Consider the following 18,498-nt stretch of genomic DNA (forward strand, 5'->3'; position numbering starts at 1 on the left):
AGGGGAGAGACTGAGAAGGATAGAGAGGGGAGAGGAGCAAGAGTAAAGGGAAAGATGAGACCTTCCACGTTGTCTGAAACACAGCAATGAACTCCAGAGGCCCCAAACAGCTTCAATCAAACCAGGTTCTCAGGGGTGAGCTGGAGCAGAAGAAAAGGAATTCTGAGCTGATGAGGAGAGTTGGCCTGGAGGAAAGGTGGGTGTGTAGGCTAGCAGCCAAGATAGCCACTAATGTTACTTTCCACCTGTGTTTATGCCCTGTGCAGTCTCCTCCCACATTCGATTATCCATGAATTGTCATGAACCCAAGTGATCAATACAGTGCTGCAGAAATGACAGTGTCTCACATCTGAGGCTATATCATAAAACACACTGAAGGTTCCTCCTTGGTCTCTTAGATTGCACGCTTTCTAGGGGAAGCCATCCACCATGCCATGAGGACGCTCAAGTAGCCCTGTGGAGAGGTCCATGTCGAGAGGAACCAACTTGTCAGCACCAAGTGCTCACCATTCAGTGATCCACTTGGGAAGCTCTTCCAGCCTCAGTCAAATTTTGAACTTTAATGACTATGTATGCTACCATGTTTAGGAGTGAAGTCTACTGTTGTCTGCAACCTATTTCAAAATGCATTAAACAGAGATGGATTCTTGGGTGATAAATGGATGGAGGTGGCAAAGTAAACACAGTAAATTGTAACCGATGAAATATAGGTGTGGACTGTCTTCATTAGGGCTGCCCTAGTAATGTACCACAGACGGGGTGGCATAAACAGCAGAAATTTACTTTCTCATAATTCTGGAGGCTGGAAGTCCAAGACCAAGGTGCCTGCAGGATTGGTTTCTCCTGAGTCCTCTCTCCGTGGCTTCCAGATGACCACGCTATTGCTGTTGCTTCACGTGGTCATCCCTCTGTGCATGCGTGCCCCTGGCGTCTCTTGGTGTGAGTGTCCTAATCTCATCTTATAAGGACACTGATCACATTGGATTACGGTCCACCCTAATTGCCCTATTTTATCTCAGTTACTTTCTTTTAAGTCACAACCTCCAAATAAAGTTACAATAAGAGGTACTAGTGATTAGGGGTTCAACACATGACTGTTGAGGGGACAGAGTTCTGTCCATAACGAGACTGTTCACTGTACAACTCTTTCAAATTATCTCCATGCCTGAACATTTTTCCCAATAAAGTGGGTGCGGGTGGTGTGCTAAGGCAGGAAAGAAAAAACGAATGGTTAACAAAATCATGTTGGAACCCCTCAGTTGTTCTGTGGAATAGGGATTATCATAGATTTAAATGTAAATATTAAAGCTGTGAAAGTTCTAGAAAAATCCAAAGGATAAGTATTTTATATATAATCTCAGAGAAAAGATGTTCTTTTAAAAGTATAACATAAAACAAGAAATGAAATCAACACGTTTGATTTCCTTTCAAAAAATCTGCATGGCAGCAACAACTAGAGGCAAAGACAAAAAAAGGAAAAGAGGAGAATGTTGACAACTCATCACAAAAAGCTAATTTATTAATATTAAGGAACTCTTACCAACCAAAAAAGACCAAGAATCCGTTGGAGAAATGGACAAATGGCGAAGAACAGTTCACAGAAAATACAGAATGCTCTCAGTATAAGAGATGATTCTCAACTTCGTCCACCAAAGGAAAAATAAGTAAAACACCAAGATTCTTGTTTTTATTTATCAGATTAGGAACATTTACTCTTTGCTTAATATGTTGATGTATTAGGATGTAGAGAAAGTGACACTCCCATACCACAGTGAAGAGGGGGGAATTTGAACCACCTCCACCCACGTACACGAGGACTTTGGCAAACAGAGAGAGCCCAGCGGAGCCCGGGACTTGGCGGAGAGAGACGGAAAGAGCCGAACTGTGGCAGTGAAATCGTAGAAAGCCGAAACCAGATGGAGAGAGACGAACCCAAACCGCTGAGCCAAGGAATCGCGGGAAGAGGCGGCGGGAGCCGAAACCAGGCAGAGAGAGACGAAGATAAACAGAAAGAGCCGAAGATGTGAAGACACAGCGGAGGCCAGGCGGAAGGGCCCAACGCCTGGTTGGAGGAGCCTAGCCCAGCCGAAAAGCGGCGAGAGGCGGCCAAGAGAGCCGAGCCGAGGGCCCGCTGGGAAGAGCTGAGAGTTCGCGGGCGGCCCAGAGAAGAGAGATTGTTGGCCGCGCCGCAGAAGGAAGCGGAGTCGAGGACGGCAGAGAATGAAGGCGACCGCGCTGGATGGGGCCGTGGACGCGGAGCCCGGAGCCTTCCACGCGTCCGAGCTGCCCCGAGCGACACCCCGGAGGGTCGTGGAACCGGTCCCCGCTGCCCTCCTCCTCGTTCCTCCGGCCCCACCTCTACCCACGGCGTGGGGCAGTCTGGCTTGACAGCTGCGTGTCCTCCGCCCATGACGAGGACGCGCGTGTCCCCAAGGCTGCATCCTCCGGACGTGATGGCTCCTTGGAGTCTGGCGCCGATGTCCGCTGCGGGGACTGACCCCGGGGGTGTAGCCTCTAACCCCTGCTGAGCCCGCGGACCCAGCCCGTGGGGAAGGCCACTGGGGGCCAGTGACGACGCCGGCTGACCGGGGGTCTGGGAAGAGGGCCCCAGCCTAGACCAAGGCTGGAATGCGAACAGTGGGCCCCTCCTGACCATCTCCCCACTTCCAACACCAGCGCCAGGCTCTCTTTCAGGGCTCTTGATTGTGTGCAACAGAAGGATTGATATGGTGATGGCTCACGGAGCCTCTGGGAGGACGAGGATGGGCTGGAGCCCCGCTGAGGCTGCTTCTATTAACTGTTGTCCAAATCCATCCTCATCAGTGCATCGATCCCACCTCCTGGGTCAGTCTTTGTGGGTGCGTCTGATCCACAGAACTCTGCCCTGGTTGCAGCGGGGAGGATGCAAATGGACGTGTCTGGCATTTTCTGCTTTTAAATCTGGAAGCTGGTGTTGTCTCCCCCCAGGATCATAAAGTGAGGGAAGCCCTCAAACATAGGATAGGGGTTCAGTGGCTGAGAAACCAAGAAGGATGACAGATGTCTACTAGGAGGCCCTGTACTTTAAGTGTTTTAAGAGTAACCACTGGAGACCACTTGTGTCAGCAACCTTGGGAATTTCAGCTCTAATTTTTTATGTTAAAGTTGCAGCTCTAGAAAGCATGTGTTGGACTTGGCAGTCTTCAGCGAGGTGGCCACTACCCGTCCCAACCTCTGCCTTTTAGGGCCCTTGCTAAGGGATCCAACAGTGTTTAAATTGAGAAGACCTAGTGCCTAAGCAGACCTGAGCTGACTGGATGGCAGTGAATACTGAAGGGAGATGGGAGGCATTGATGTTGGGCTCTGAAGGTGAGAGTGGGACAAGAAAAAGGTGGACCAGAGTAGCCCCGATATCCATCATCTAATGAATGTATAAACACAAGGTGCTCCGTATTTCTCTACATTGTATGCTCTTCAGCCATAAAGATATGAAGGACACGTGCAACACCATGGAAGCACCTTGAAGACCTGCTAAGTGAAAGCAAGTAGTCAAAGAAGACCACATATTACATGATTCCATTTACATGGAATGTCAAATATGGGCAAATCTGTACAGACAGGAAGTAAATTTGTGGTTGTTTAAGGTTGGAGGTGGGAGAAGTGCAGGGGTAATACTCAATTATTTCTCTTTGGTTCTTTTTACAGTTTCTATCTCTTTATTGATATTCTCTGTGAATTGAGACATCATTCTCTTTATTTTCCTGGGTCCTTTGTCCCTACTTTCCATTAGCCCTTTGAGCATATACAAGAGAGTTTTTTTAAAGTCTTTGTCTCATGAGTCCAATGCCTGGGCTTCCTCAGGAAAAACTTCTGTCAATTCCCATTCTACTCCATATGAACCGGCTATACTTTCCTGTACCTTCATATCATTTATAATTTTGTAGTGGTAATTGGATATTTTGCGTATTACAATGTGGTCGTTGTGAGAATCAGATTCTCCTGCTCTCCAGGTTTTGCTCTTGTGGCTTTTTATGAGCTGCAATCATCCTTTTGTTTAGCGACTTTTCAAACGATTTTTGCAAAGACTATGTTCTTTGATGTGTGTGGTCACCGAAATCACTTTTCAGTTATCTTAACAATGAGCAAGCGACCTGACAGAGATTTCTTTAAATGCAAGAATCCAAAACAATACATTTTAAAAAAAGAAAAAATTAAAATCTCTCCAGTCTTTGCAGCTGGTCCCCTGTAGCTCTTCCTTAGACTTCACCCCCTACCTGCATGGGGCCCACAAATTTACCAGAGGTGCAAGCCCAGGTCTTCTCAGGTCTTGTCTGAACACCCATCCAATCCTGGGCGTGCACATTGCACTCCAGCTTCCCTGGTAGATGCAGTGGCCATTCTAAGCTTTCATTCCCCAAGAAACTTCCTCCTCAGATGCCTCCTTTCCAGAATTTTATGTCTCTCTCCTGCCCCAGCCAATTGCCCAGTCATCTACCAGTAGCATAGGTCTTTAAATGTTTCATCAGACAATGACACCACTTGGAAAGTCCCTCCACTCTGAGGGGGAGAAATACCTGTCAACTTCTGTGCTGGTCCTTCAGGGACCCAAAAGTCAGATCACTACCCCCCAGTCACATAATCACCCTATTTTAAGAAGCAGGTTAGTATTTGTCTCCTGGCTCAAGGGAGCCATGCAAGGATTCTTGGCTCCCATCTTCACATCCTCCACTGTACCAGAGAATGGCAGCGGGTAGGCATTAAGCAAAAACACCACAGTGCTTTCTTACACAAATTCAGCCACGTTTTCCCTCATTAATCACTCCTCTGGATGCTGTAAGTTTTTTATTTTATTTCCTAGTTCTGAAACACTTGATTCTGTCAGTTTTGTCCAACTGAACGGTTGCTTCAGTGGAGAGACTGGTTCTGTGAGTACCTTAATTTGCCGATTTGTTAACAGAACTAGGGAGATGTTTTGATACGTCCCTTTGTCTTTTTTCTCTTTCATGTTTATTTTGTTTGGTGGTTGATTCTCAAAAGTTCTTCTTTCATTTTGTAAAATTTCTCTCCCATAAGATTTAAGAATCGCTATCACGATTTCAAATAATTATGATTTTTAAGTTTATTACATTGAATCAAGTACTTTTGAGGAAAACAACTCCAATATTGTTGGTGAAAACAACTCCTCCGATATCGTTAACATTCTGGTCTGCCTGAGGCAGCTCCCAACCTCAACTTGAGGGTAGAGGATGTAGTCGGTTGAATAACGTCTCCCAAAGATTCAAATTCACCCAGAACCTTAGAATGTGATCTTATTTGGAAACAGGGTCTTTGCAGATGTGATTAAAGATCCGCAGATGAACTCATCCTGGATTTAGGGTGGGCCCTAAATTCAATGACTGGTGTCCTTATAAGAAGAAGAGACGACACAGAGACATGGATGGAAGAAGATCACATGAAAGACCTAGGCAGAGATTGGAGATCTGCTGCCACAAGACAGGGAAGCAGGTACCACCAGGAGCTGGAAGAGGTGAAGGAGGATTCTCTGCTGTTGATAAACTGTGAATCAATTGTAGGGCTCCCCTTTGTTCTCACTCAAACCATCAAATCCTAATAGTACCTTGTCTTAAAAATTCTGATTATCACGTGGCTTATATGGATGTCCTGAGGATCATGGACCACGACTGATGCCTCATTTCAATTTCTCAGGTCTGCAATTATCACATGTGAACACTTTCATTTTTCAATGTAACTCACTGAAGTCATGGTCTACATCTACAAATTTGTCATGAATAATTTAGAGGTATGGGAGCAAAAATCCAACTGACGTTATCCTAAAACAATTTAACAGAATATACGAGGGAAGAAAAGATGCAATGAGGGAAGAAGTCGGCTCATGTTAATGAGACTTGAGGAGTAGATTGTGACCAAGCACACAGATGCAGCATACAAATGAGGGTGCAGGTCTTGGCCTGACCATCCCCCATGGCCACCCTTACTCTGCTCTCCTCCCAGATGGCCTCAGACCCCGTCAGCGGCTCCTACACTGTGACCTCACTCAACTCCACTCACCATAACTCCAGGTCTGGCAGGTAATAACCCCGTGCATACCCTGATTCTCTTCCTGTTCCATAAAGCGGCCTGTGCCTGGATCCTGTAGGGTCAGAAAGGACCATTTGACACCCCCGTCCTAGGACATCTGGGGGTTAGAATATGCAGATTAGCTCACAATGAGGAATTAGAACACCCTAGTCCTAGGGAGCAGTCAGCCCCACACCAAAGCTGTGGGCTCTGGGAGGAAGCGATCACTGTGTTAAATCCAGAGGCCATTGTCAGGAGGCACAAGGCACAGCTGTCCACCTCCACTCACTCTCTGCCTTTCTGTTTCTCAGTCACTCTTTGACCCTCTGAAATGGGCTTCCTTCCCCATGACTGCTAAGACTGCTCTATCAAGGGTCTTCAAGAAAGTCCAGAAAATTCCTTGTATATGAGCTAGCATTTAGCAAAAAAAGGATAGAACTTATGTTAGAATGAGATATAAAGGCAAGCTTAGTGAAGTAAGACTTTTATGGAATCAAATTAATTTAAGGTTAAAAAATAAGCTCTTTACAATAGGTATCATCTTTTCCTGAGTGCAAGTATTCTAAAAAAATATAACTAAAAATACTAAATGATCCCTGAGGCCAAATTACCTTTAATATAAAAGTGAAGTTAAATCATGATAAGCAGAAATTGCAGTATACCAGGACACGTAAAGATCTTCTTTCCTGTCACATGAAACGCGATCTCTCACCCACACAACAGTCTACTCTTCACATTTATGTCTCTCAAAAGAGTTTAATAAAGTGCAATTATAAAATGACAAAGCATCACAGTCCAGAGCAAGTAGAGAGAGTGATATTAAATCAGGTGAGTGAAACTGGGGGCTGTTCATGGGGAACCACTTCTCTGGGGCCACACTTCTTGGCTTCTTCAGCAGGACCTTCTCCTATATTCCATCGGGCCTCAGAACATCCTTCTTGGCTCCTTGCTCTCTGCCTCCCTGGCAAACCTCTCTGCCCTCAGGGCCTCAGCCAGTCTCCCTTGCTTTTTTCACTTTCTGACTCTGTCTGCGGATCTCTCCATAAGTTACAGGCTGTCTGTAGAGTGGGTGGGGGAGACTGAGACCCACTCCTGGGATCATCTCTGCCCAGTCTGAAGACTGTGTGGCAGTGGGCTTGAGGCTGGGGTTTAGAGACCAGGCACCAACACAGCCCAGGGATTCACCTGGACCACCTGGTGCAATTATATTTAAGGTAGTTGTGCTATCAAAAGTATTTAAAAGTTCTCCTTCACTGCTGCAGTCTTAGAGTCCCTGCAGTCTTCTGTGTGCACAGACTTGCTGGGGCTTCTGCAAGGTCTCCTCCCGTTGACTGTACCTGACTTCATTGCCAGGGTGGGAAGTTATCCTTGTAACTGTCCTATTGAAAATGCAGCCAGGAAACTGACCTCCTAAAATGCACTTATAGGAAGTGCAGATCTTTCACGATGTCTCTGCTTGGTCTTGGCTAAATGGACATGTCTTTTCTTCTCTGACGTCTGGGGCATCATATTTCTTTTGAGCTTTCCCTTTGAAAACAAAATGAAATGTGAAATTTGAATAAAATGTGGAATGCAGACTGCCAGCCACGGAGAATTTTCTCACCTCATTTGGATCTTCCACCCTCCTGTATCCTGGAGAAGTATCTCTCAAACTGCCCTGTGCTTCACAATCATTTGGAGGGTTGTTAAAACACCAATTGCTGGACATCAACCCAAGTAGGCCTGGGGAGGGCCAAGAATTTGCACTTCTAAGTGTTCCCAGATGCTGCTGATGCTGCTGGCACAGGCACCACACATTGAGAACTAGGTTCTGGGACATCAAGCTGATTTGAGTCAAGGACAGAAAGGACTATGAAGACTAGATGGTTGTGTGCCCAGAGCAAAGCAATTTAGTGCCTCATCTCTAATGAAATCACGTTCCTCTCAGCAATTTGATGCTCATTTCACTTGCACACCCAAGTGCCATCTTCACTCAAATATTCTCCTGTTCATAAATAAATAACTCACACATGCCATATTCCCATCACATAGTTCTAGCTACTGTAAAAAACCATTTTTCCTCTCCTGACTCTTCCTCTCTCCTCCTACTCCTCCCTGTTAATTTGGGCTCCACCATCTGACTTAACACAATAGACGCTTCTTAGAAGTCAATCTTGCTCTCACATTGGTTCCACATCCACACCCTCTTCTAGGCTATCCCATCCATTTCCCTGGCTTCAAATACCATTAATGAACTCGAAATGCTCATAGAATCAGCATAGACCTGGCTTCAACCCTGAGATCCAAATACCCTTCTGCCCACTCACCACATCAGTGCTAACTTGATGACTCAGCTCACAGTTAGCGGGTCCCAAGTTGAACCAATCGGTTCTCCAAATAATCACCCATATCTCAGGGTCCCCTAATCTCACTTGTTTGTACTGATATCCTGTCTACACCTGAGTGTCATTCTGGACACCCTGCCACCCCCACTCACATATCAGTGAACCATCCATCTACCCTCCTGAATCCACCTAAAGATTCTCCACTTTTGAATAATTCTTGAGCACCTTTCAGATTTCCTACAAAATACCATTTCCACAGAGTGACCTTTCCTTATCCCGCCATCAAAATTAATGTCATTTTCTCTGTTAATTTTTAAAGTTTTTAATTGTATGTGTATTATCATCTATTTCTCTCATAGTGTTTTTCTCACTAAATTGGATACTCCAAGAAGTGAAGACTGATGTGGACTGTAATGTTTTACACTGCCGTATTCACTCACTGCTTTGCCCTTAGAAGGTGCACAACATATTTATTGAAAGAAATTATTCAAACTCCAAAAAGTACTTTCTAAATCTTTCAAACAAATTCACTCAACTAATGTTATACAAGGATAGAATCTCTTTGGTGGTAGACGGCAATAAATTATCACTAAGATTGCAAATCCTTTCTGTCTGTAATTCATTTTAAGACTCTAGCCACAATAATCTATTTAAAATGTAAACCTAATAAGTGCACCTTTCCTTTACAATCTCTCATTTCTGTTTTCAGATCCTTTTTAAAGGTGAAGTCATACATCTGACTTCATCCCTGTTGTCCTGCAATAATCATTTATACCATCTCTTTCACTCTCCAACATGTCCCAGTTTGGAGGGAAAATTATTTGATCCTCCCATTTATAGAGCACCTATTATAAGCCAAGTTATGTACTAAAATCCATGATCCAGAATTTAACTTAAAAATTCACTTCCCCTGTTTATTTTAATCTTGGTGAGAGGAATGAGTTAATAAAGAGATGGATGAATGTCTAATATAGTGTTAGGTATAATTAGATCCTGTAATAAAGAGTAAGGGCTACGCAGAGATACAGAAACAGAGGGAGGGATGGAGGAAGAACAGTAAGGAAGGATAAAGGGAAAGAAATTACCTACAATTATTTCATTTATTTATTCATTTTGTGAGGAAGATCAGCCCTGAGCTAACATCCATGCCAATCCTCCTCTTTTTTTTGCTGAGGAAGACTTGCCCTGTGTTATCATCTGTGCCCATCTTCCTCAACTTCATATGAGACGCCGATACAGCATGGCCTGACAAGTGGTGCGTTGGTGCTTTCCCAGGACCTGAACCTGGGCCTCCAGCAGCAGAGTGTGAACACTTAACTGCTACGCCAGGGGGGCCGGCCCACCTACAATTAGATGATGCAGAGATTAAGGAAGGACTATCGGATGAGGTGATATTTGAGCACAAAACTGAATTTTTTTAAAAAGGCCAATCACATTGTGGGTAAAAGATTTTCCAGAGATGAGAACAATGTCAACAGTGCAGAGATGAATACTACTTCCACTTCCCAGTGATGTTTTTGGTTAAAAACAAAACAAGTGTCTGGCCTATTATCCCAAGGAAGCTCCCTATACAGAAAAGTACAACACCTTGATCATTACTTAACAAACATTAACACCTAGGAAACAACTTTCAATAAGTTATCTTCTTGTTTTAAGAGCTACTGCCTGCTCACTTAAAGAGGTTTCACAGAAGCACAAAGTGTACAAATGGACACTCTTGCTGTCCATATGGATTCCATCTCACCAGAATAGGCTGGCTTGGAAAACAGGTTGATGCAGGTTTCTCCATGGCTTCAGAGTTCTCCTGCTCAGACCACTCCTGATATGCAGACAGCCCGTGGAATGCTGGAAAATGCAAGAACTTCTGCCTCTGATTCCCCTTTTATTGAGGAAAGGAGTGGATAATCCAATCTGTGGATAATCCAGGGGAGACATCCTGTCTCTTATCAATGGGATTAGAGAGATTTCTAAAGATTTATACCAAAAAAAATAATGTTGGGTTATTGACACTGTCAGATACTGTTGGTATGAAAACATTTAATACAATTGTGTGTGGAGGTGGTATTTGCAGTTTCTGTCAACATTTTAATGTTTCCTTTTCCTTCCACTAATAATATTTTCTCTAAAAATAGGAATGGAAGTTTATATGTACAAAAATGTCCATACCACTTATGTTTTAATAGGAAAAAATAGAGACTGTGTAAACGTATATCAATGAAAGAATGTCCAAAATATTTATTAGCAATTCTCTAGAATATATCACACAGCCATTAACAAGAAATTAGTATTTTGTGCATTTACATCTCATGTAATTACCAGTAAACTTGTAATTATTTCAACCGTCTTACTCTTTCCCTTCCCTTTGACCTGAATAATTAATGTTCCTTTACTTTCTTTACTTCACTGATGTTGATTTAACTCTTTTGTTATTCTGTTATTTCCTCTATAAACTTATTGCTTGGAATCATATAGAAATCTTTAATTGCACTAATGGTTAAATTCTGAATCCTTAATACAGTCTAATATGAATAATTACTTTTACCATCTCCCCGAAATGCTAATACGTTCAACACTTTCAATTCTATTTTTAACCTTCTTGTCATTTGTATTACTGTTTTTATGCATTTCATTCTACATATATTTTAATCTCCATGAGAGATTTCTAGAATTACTTCCCGAAATAAAATTCATTTATATTTATTTATAAATTATCCTTTCCTTTCCTCTTCAGTCCTTTGTGCATTCCTGGTTTTCAAGCTGGGTTAATTTTCCTTTGGAGGTGATAACTCACTGCAGTATTTTGTCTAATTCAAGGCTGCTAACAATGAAAAGTTTCACTTTAAGATTTTCTGGGGCATCTTTATTTGGGACACTATTGTTGCTGGGTGTAGAATTCTGGTTTGACATGAGATTTCTTTTAGCATTTTAAAAATGCTGCTCTGTGGATGTCTATCTTATTTTCTTTATGGTTAGAAATCACCAATTGGCCTTTTTCTTGCTTATTTGGCCTCTCTTGTCCCTAAAATACTTTACATTAACTTTGGTTTTTAGACCATAGTTTAGTTCATTAATATTTCCTGTGTAGTCACTCTGCTTGGGAAATGTTGAATTAATTGAATCTGTGGATTGATGTCTTTCATCAACTTGGAACATGCTTGTGTATTTTCACTTCTGATATCAATTCCTCCCCACATTCTCTCTACTCTCCATTTAATCACACCCCATGTGTCTTTTAATTCTACCCTGAAATTTCCAATGCCATTGGCCCTATGGTTTTCTTGGGAGATTTGCTCGTGGACTGTCTTCCATTTTAGTAAACCAGCCTTTTGCTGGAATCAAGTCCTTCTTAATTACTTAAATTTTTAATTTCAGTTCTAACATAAACAAAATATATCGCTTTAATTTATTAAAAAAGAGATAGCAGAGCAGTTTGACAATGAGAAAATGATTTCCTTTTAATTCAATAAAGCTCAAATAGATGGGAGAATATTATATATTGGATCATATTAAGATATATGAGGAGCCAGTATTCATTAAAATTCACCAGCAAGACAGAGGGGGCGGAAAACCAGGGTTTCTTCTTCTTTGTACTGATGTGGACTGCATTTTGAAACGATAATATTTATATTTCTTGAGTTAAAGAAAATGTTATAAAATCCGGTTTCATCTGTTTGTATTTACTTACTTTAACATGTGTTCTGGAAAATTTAAATGACATAGGTCACATTGTGATATCTCTGTTGATCTTGTTTGGATAGAGCCATGATATGATGATTAATTTTAGCTGTCAACTTGACTAGATACAGGGGTGCCCAGATAGACTGTGAAGAATTATTGCTGGGTGTGTCTGTGAGAATGTTTCTGGAAGACATTATCATTTGATTCCATGGTCTACATAAACAAACTCACCCTCACTAGAGTGGGTGGGCATCATCAAATCTGTTGTGGGCTCAATAGAACAAAAAACAAAGAAAGACTGAATCTATTGTCTCTTCCTGAGCTGGGATGTCCATCTTTTCCTGCACTTGGACATCAAAGGTCCTGGTTCTCAGGCCTTCAGAATTTGACTGAATTATATCACTGGCTTTTCTGGTTCTCCAGCTTGCAGATGGCATATTGTGGGACTTCTCAACCTCCATAACCTTGTGAGCTAATTCTTACAGTAAATTTCGACTTCTATATGTTTATATATATTCTATGGTTGTATTTCTCTAGAGAATCCTGACTAATACACATGGATAACAAACTGCATATTAAGTGCACATGGAGAAACTTTCCCGAGGCATAGGAGGCTCCCCCAATCCCCAGGAGGAAGCAACTCATCCCATCCAGGCAGCAGGCATGAGCACGTGCAATCACACACACACGCACACACACACATACACACACAAGTAATTTGAAAATGCGCTCAAGCTCAAACTCTCACTCTCTGCCTTATTGTTCATCACAGCAGTGATTTCTACATGGCATGTTATACATCCTTTGCCATTTATGATATCTTTCCTCCCACTAAGACTAAACCAAACAGGGGCAGTGAGTCTATTTAGTTATTTTGTAGATCACAGGTTTTACACCAGAGCTTTGCATGTAGTAAGTGCTCTAAAAATAGAATGACCAAATAGTTTTCCCTCCAAACTGGAACATATCAGGGAATGAAAAGGGTAATATTAATAATTATGATAAGACAACAGGAGAAATATGTGCTGAAGACAGAAATGGAGGATTTAAAAGTTAAGATGGACTGATCACTTTTGCATTTTAAACAGATCATTGTGACTAGAATCTCATGATTGGATTACGAGGAGAAAGGATTTGGAATCTTAAGCTACTTCTGCTAATTTATTGCAGTGTAGCACCTAAAGGTGGTATCTTTGCACAAGAGTAGTTAAGTGGAGTGGCCGGTCCCGTGGCTTAGTGGTTAAGTGTGTGTGCTCCGCTGCTGGCGACTGTGGTACGGAAACCCAGGTGGGCTTCTCCAGCCATGCTGAGGCCGAGTCCCACATACAGCAACTAGAAGTATGTGTAACTATGACATACAACTATCTGCTGGGGCTTTGGGGCAAAAAAAGAGGAGGTCTGACATTAGATGTTAGCTCAGAGCCGGTCTTCCTCAGCAAAAACAGGAGGATTAGCATGGATGTTAGATCAGGGCTGATCTTCCTCGGGGAAAAAAAAAAGAATAGTTAAGTGGATGGATTTAAAATATTTCATGAAGCAATGTTTTAGTGTTTGAATTTTATAAATATATATGAATATAAATTATATATTGTACACATAATATATGTGAGCCCTTTTTGTGTGCAAAGCCATATGTGAACACTATTGTGGGAAAATTTGGAAAATCCACATTAGTCTTGTCTTCATGGAATATCTAATTTAGTGAGAAAGAACGAAATCTTGAAAGAAATAGATAATAATGCACATATAACTAAAATAGAAAAAAAATCAACGAAGAGGAAAAATGGAGTTTTGTAATTTAGGTTATTGGAGCAGGAGTGTTCATTGTCTGGAAGTGATATTTTGTATGAGGTCTGAAAGGTGATTAGAAATAAATCAGAAGTGGATAACCTGTAGGTAGATTCAGAATGGTGGATGGATGGTTCATTGCTATGTGAATGGGGGGTGGCAGGGTGTCCAGGGTGACATCCAGAGGTAGACAGGTTATTACCAAAAATAAGTGAGTTTGGGGACACTGAGAGAGAAGCAAATTATTTGGGGAAGTGACTTGTTCAACTTGGGACCCGGTCATTGTGAGTTATCACTGATGTGGTGAATGTGAAGGTGGATAAATGGGTCTGGGGTTCAGAGTTAGTCTCTGCTGATTCTTTGGACATGTTTGGCTCATTAGTGGTATTTGAAGCCAAGGAAATGGATGGGGTTGCCCCAGAAGGAGGATGCAGATGTGGAACAGGTGTCAGAGCAGTGCTGAATTTTGGGAAGCATCAGTCATTGTGGGGTGGTAATAAAGAGAAGCCTGGAAGTTGCTCAGGACATTTAGACAGACATGAGCAAGACAGTGAGGGTGGTGGATCCCAAGGACAAATGGTCTTTTAAAAGGACATTGGAGTCCGCAATGTCATGTGCTACTGCAGAGCATGTCAGAAAAATCATGAAAAGTCCCCAGTGGATTAGTAAGAGACACGGCTTGTGAGGTTAGCAAGAGAAGTATCCACAGAATGGGGATAGGGTTGGGTGGGCACTGTGGAAACAGAGGCATTGGGATATATGTGAACTTTTCACAATGGATCCCTGGCAGGAGGAGGAGACGAGGGGCGTGGAGGGTGAGGACTATTAGGACCGCTGGCTGAGAGATTAGTTTGTAGACGGTAGAGATTTGTGCATATTTGAAACCTGAGGGATGATTCCAGTAGGGAAGTTATGGAAAGCACAACAAATATTGAGGGCATGATGTCATTGAAATGGAAGGATAAGATAAAAATCAGAGTGGTTTCAGCCAAAAAATCAATTTCTTTGGATATAATAACAGAAAAGTTGTGATAAATGAATTCCTTATGAGGAATATTTGTAGATCTGATGACTAGAGAGTGAAATAGTTCTTGTCTGGTGGTTAACAATTTATCTGTGAAATATGGAGGAGGTCGGAATATAGAAATTTATGGAACTCAAGAAATGGAAAAAATGAGCAGAGCATTCAGGAAGCATTAGAGAAATGCATATAGGTCCATTGGTTGCTGTTGATACTCTGTTGGGATCCACAGGCTCCTGGTGCATTCTCTGTTCAGTGCAAGTGTCAACATGACATGGCAGGTATTTGAAATCATCTGAAGTGTGCGGGTGGATATGATGGCAATAAAGTATCTGGGACTATGGTCAGTGGATGATTGAAATGATGGACTGTGAATCTGAGATTACTAGAAAAGATTAGGAGAAGAAAAGTAAGAGGCTTGTGAAGATATTCCTACTGGAGTAATCTAGTTTATTGAAGAACGGTTATTTAGAGTGGATTTCTTTGTGTACAAACTGGAAATGTGGAAATTTGTGTTGGGAATATGGTGTTTCTGAATTACTGACTGGTGAGCAGGAGAATTTGGGGTGAAGATAGGATCAGGGTGTGGAAGTGAATGACTAAGGATGGAGTAGTGAATAATTTCATTAGAGATGAGGCAGTGAAAGGAGCTCTGGAGTCCTTGGAACTCTGTGTCCCAATAACAGTGTGCTGTGGGACACCAGCATGTGTGTATTTGACCATGACAGAGAGAGGAAGAGAGGAACGTCCTGAAGCAAGATGGCGGAGGGAAGTTGGTCTGGATTTGACACTGGATAATGACCTTGAGCTTTCTGTCCTTGTCTCACATCAGCTTGATGATGTCACTGAATCCTGTTCTCCATGTGTGGTTCGTGTACCAGCAGCTGATCATCACATCTTAGACATGAAAATTCTCTATTCCTTCCCCAGACCTACTTGGTTTCAGATCCAGCAGTCTGAGTTTTAAAAACTCTCCAATGATTGTGATGCACAGTGTGATTTGAGACACATGTTTCCAGGGAGAGGAGGAGGGTGGAATGTCCACGTGAGCTGAGAACGTTCTCCATGGATGGTAGTCTTCATCCTCCATTTTGTTGAAATTTCACATTTAATTTTGTTTTGAAAGAGAAAGCTCCAAAAATATTCCCCGACTTCATAGTGGAAACAGTAAGACCATGAAACTAAACCCAATCAGAAAACTGATGATCTATGCACCCTGAAGCCTAAGCAGCTGCATATTCCAGAGTCCAGTTGCTGGAATAACTTCCCATCCTGGTGGTGAGGTCAGGTGCAGTCAGTGGGAGCAGACCATGGAGAAGCCGCGGCAAGTCTGTGGATACAGCAGACTGCAGGGACTCCAGGCCTGCAGCAGTGAGGGAGAACTCTTAAGTTCTTGGGAGTCGCAAATACCTTCAAAACAGTCACACAGTCTGGTCCATGTGAATCCCTGGACCATGCAGGGGTCGAGGGATCTGCACACCAGCCCTGATCCCACACTGGCTCGCTGTACATATTGGGCAGACATGAGTCCAAGAATGGGTCTGGGTCGCTCACAGACCCTCTGCAGGCAACAGGCATCTTCTAGAGATATCAGGAGACAGACACAGAACGTGAGGAAAAGCGTGGGAGAGACTGACTGTGGTTTCGATGACAGACGATATTGCCGTGGAGGCAGAGAGAGCAAGGAGCCAAGAAAGGCATCCTGAAAACAATGAGGAAAGCAACATTGGTGCTGAAGAAAAGGTGAGTGGTGCCGTTGAGAAATTCCCCATTAGACAGGCTTGACTCTCACAGCATCTCTTTGTAACGTCCATCATGATCTTGACCTTTCATGGTAAACCTCAATTTTTATTTACCATGAGTTTTCTCCTTTTTATATTAAAATTGATAGGCTAATTGAAGCTGAGGAATTAGTGTTTTGAACTTATATTTGTTTTTTCTAGAACTTACACTCAATGAAGTGATGATATCTACTAGAATGAGATTTCTCTTTGAATGTGTATTAAATCCGATTCCATAAATTTTTATTATGATTTTGTATCTAATTTTTTTTTGTTTTTTTGCGGAGAAAGATTTACCCTGATCTAACATTTGTTGCCAATCTTCCTCTACTTTTTGTGTGGGTCACCATCACGGCATGGCTGCTAATGAGTGTTGTAGGTCCGTGCCTAGTAACTGAACGTGGGCCACCAAAGCAGAACATGCCAAACTTAACCACTTGGCCAGGGGACAGTACGATTATTTTGCATCTAATTATAACGTAAAATCCATCAGTCTTTCTCTTCATGGTCCCATGGTAATTCAGACATAGGTGATTTCTATATCATGAATTAAGTATCTCTTATCTGTTACTTGGCAAACTTGTGTAGCTTTGATTTTGGAATCTCAAGAATGAGCATACTCCCCTGGGGGCATTATTTTCCACTTAGAGAACCTTGGCAACAGGCTCATTGCCTTACTTCCCACACTAGATCCAGAGTCATGGAAATGTGTTCGCCTTGCACACAGCACAGAGCACATAGGAATTACTCAACAAACATGTGATAAGTGAATAATTGGTGGCATCATCAGGTCATTCACAGAAGCCAGACTGAGAGAGAGCTTCCTTAGGTCAGGAAGGAGAAGCATTCCTTTATATTTGTGATGTTTTAATTTGTAACATTGTAATGTGAACACCAAGTATACTGTTTTTATCAAAAGTGTGTTCTGAAGGTTTTCAAAAATCTCTAAAACTCAGAGTAGAGAAATATCAATCTTTGTGAACCTGTTACTTGCTTCAAACATTGTCAACTCGTATACCATCTGATTTTGTTTATCCTCACACCAAGACCCTAAGAATTAACCAGAGGAGATGGCTGAGAGCACATCATTTCAGTTGTAAATATTTCAGTTTCTCTTACAGATGAGGGATTTTTGGAACACAAACACAATAACGTTATCACATACAAAAATAAAAATGTCATTCGGATAATCAACTATCTAGTCAGTTTCCAAAGTCTCCCAGTTTTGTCAAGGTTATTTCCTGGTTTTACATTTTATTTGAGTCAAGATCTTAATGAAACCCTTCTTTTGCAATTGGTTGATCTGTTTCTGAAGTCACTTTTAATCTCTTAGTAGTTCATGCATCTTGGCATTTGGGTGGGATATGAGTGTGTGTGTTTGTGTTGTCTACACGGATGTGTTAATTCTTTCTTTCCTGGATGGCAGTGCCTTGAAAGGAAGGGCCTGGGCTGTGGGAACTAAGATTTCTACTCTGCTTCTGGCTGAACTGAAAAGGCCTCCCTGGATGACACTTGCAGCCTTCAGAAAGGAGGGGGAAGAGGTACCAAGATATTCAAGGCAATGGCCCTTGTCTTACAGAGTGTTTCCAGGGCATGATGTTCAAAATGCTGGGTGCTCACCCTTTAGCTCCAGGTCGTGGGGTGGGTTCTCGGCATGAGCTCTGAGCAGTGTCTTTTAACCACCCACCTGGGGAGCATTTCACCATTTTAATTGGTATGGTTGTGTCTGTGGTGTCTAAGATTGGTGGCATTCCCCTGCTGGACCCACTTCTATACCTGCCCCTCTCCTGCCTCATCTTTCAAAACTCCCAACAGGAAAGTTTCACATCCCTGTAACACAAATCCATAT

Source organism: Diceros bicornis (genome assembly GCF_020826845.1).
Source record: "Diceros bicornis minor isolate mBicDic1 chromosome 13 unlocalized genomic scaffold, mDicBic1.mat.cur SUPER_13_unloc_1, whole genome shotgun sequence".
In the NCBI taxonomy this organism is placed as follows: domain Eukaryota; kingdom Metazoa; phylum Chordata; class Mammalia; order Perissodactyla; family Rhinocerotidae; genus Diceros; species Diceros bicornis.